The sequence below is a fragment of the Bombus pyrosoma genome, linkage group LG10 (assembly GCF_014825855.1).
Source record: "Bombus pyrosoma isolate SC7728 linkage group LG10, ASM1482585v1, whole genome shotgun sequence".
NCBI lineage: Eukaryota > Metazoa > Arthropoda > Insecta > Hymenoptera > Apidae > Bombus > Bombus pyrosoma.
Window position 1 is genome coordinate 16,757,875 of NC_057779.1, and position 2,432 is coordinate 16,760,306.

Genomic DNA, 2,432 nt, shown 5'->3' on the forward strand with positions numbered 1-2,432 from the left:
TATAACGTTATATTGTAATACGTTTTAACGTATAACGTTATGTTGTATTACGATATAACGTATAACGTTATATACTATTACGTTATAACGTTTAACGTTATATAGTATTACGTTATAACGTATAACGTTATGTAGTATTACGTTATAGGGTTTAACGTTATATGGTAATACTTTATAACGTATAACGTTATGTGGTAATGCGATAAAGCGTATAACGTTATGTAGTATTACGATATGACGTATAGCATTATGTAGCATTACGATATAACGTATAACGTTATACAGCACTACGTTATATCGTATAACGTTATATGGTTATACATTATAACGTATAACGATATATAGTATTACGTTATAACGTATAACGTTATGTGGTATTACGTTATAACGTATAACGTTATGTAGTATTACGTTATAGGGTATAACGTTATATGGTAATAGGTTATAACGTATAACGTTATATGGTTATTCGTTATAACGTTTAACGTTATATAGTATTACGTTATAACGTATAACGTTATGTAGTATTACGTTATAGGGTATAACGTTATATGGTAATACTTTATAACGTATAACGTTATGTAGTATTACGATATAACGTTTAAAGTTATATAGCATTACATTATAACGTGTAACCTTATATGAAATTACGTTATAACGTATAACGTTATATGAAATTACGTTATAACGTGTAACGTTATGTGGTATTACGATATTACGTATAACGTTATATACTATTACGTTATAGCGTATAACGTTATGTAGTATTACTTTTTAACGTATAACGTTATGTGGTATTACGATATAGCGTATAACGTTATGTAGTATTACGATACGACGTATAGCGTTATGTAGTATTACGATATAACATATAACGTTATGTAGTATTACGTTATAACATATAACGTTAGATAGTATTACGTTTTAACGTATAACGTAATGTAGTATGACGATATAACGTATAACGTTATGTAGTATTACGTTATAACGTATAACGTTATATGTTTATACGTTTTAACGTACAACGTAATGTAGTATTACGATATCACATATAGCGTTATACAGTATTACGTTATATCGTATAACGTTATATGGTTATACGATATAACGTATAACGATATATAGTATTACGTTATAACGTATAACGTTATGTAGTATTACGATATAACAAATAACGTTATGTAGCATTACGTTATAACGAATAACGTTATATGGTTATACGTTATAACGAATAACATTACATAGTATTACGTTATAACGTATAACGTTATATAGTATTACGTTATAACGTATAACGTTATGTAGTATTACGATATAACAAATAACGTTATGTAGCATTACGTTATAACGTATAACGTTGTGTAGTATTACGATATATGGTATGACGTTATATAGTAATACGTTGTAACGTATACGTTGAATAGTATTACGTTATAACGTATAACGCTATACAGTATTACGTTATAACGTATAACGTTATATAGTATTACGCTATAACGTATAACGTTATATAGTATTACGTTATAACGTATAACGATATGTAGCATTACGTTAAAACGTATGACGTTATGTAGTATTATGAAATAACGCATAACGTTATATAGTATTACGTTGTAACGTATAACGTTATATGAAATTACGTTATAACGTATAACGTTATATGGTTATACGTTATAACGTATAACGTTATATGGTTATAAGTTATAACGTGTAACGTTAGGTAGTATTTCTATATAACGTATAACGTTATGTAGCATTAGGTTATAACGTATAACGTTATGTAGTTTTACGTTTTAACGTATAACGTTATGTAGCATTAGGTTATAACGTATAACGTTATGTAGTTTTACGATATAACTTATAACGTTATGTAGCATTAGTTTATAACGTATAACGTTACATGGAACTACGTTATAACGTATAACGTTATATATTATTACGTTTTAACGTATAACGTTATGTAGTATTACGAAATAACGTATAACGTTATATAGTATTACGTTATAAGGTATAACGTTATATAGTATTACTTTTTAACGTGTAACGATATGCAGTATTACGATATAACCTATAACGTTATGTAGTATTACGTTATAACGTATAACGTTATATAGTATTATGAAATAACGTATAACGTTATATAGTATTACGTTGTAACGTATAACGTTACGAAGTTTTACGATATAACTTATAACGTTATGTAGCATTAGGTTATAACGTATAACGTTATGTCGTTTTACGTTTTAACGTATAACGTTATGTAGCATTAGGTTATAACGTATAACGTTATGTAGTTTTACGATATAACTCATAACGTTATGTAGCATTATGTTATAACGTATAACGTTACATGGAACTACTTTATAACGTATAACGTTATATAGTATTACCTTATAACTTATAACGTTACATGGTATTACGTTATAACGTCT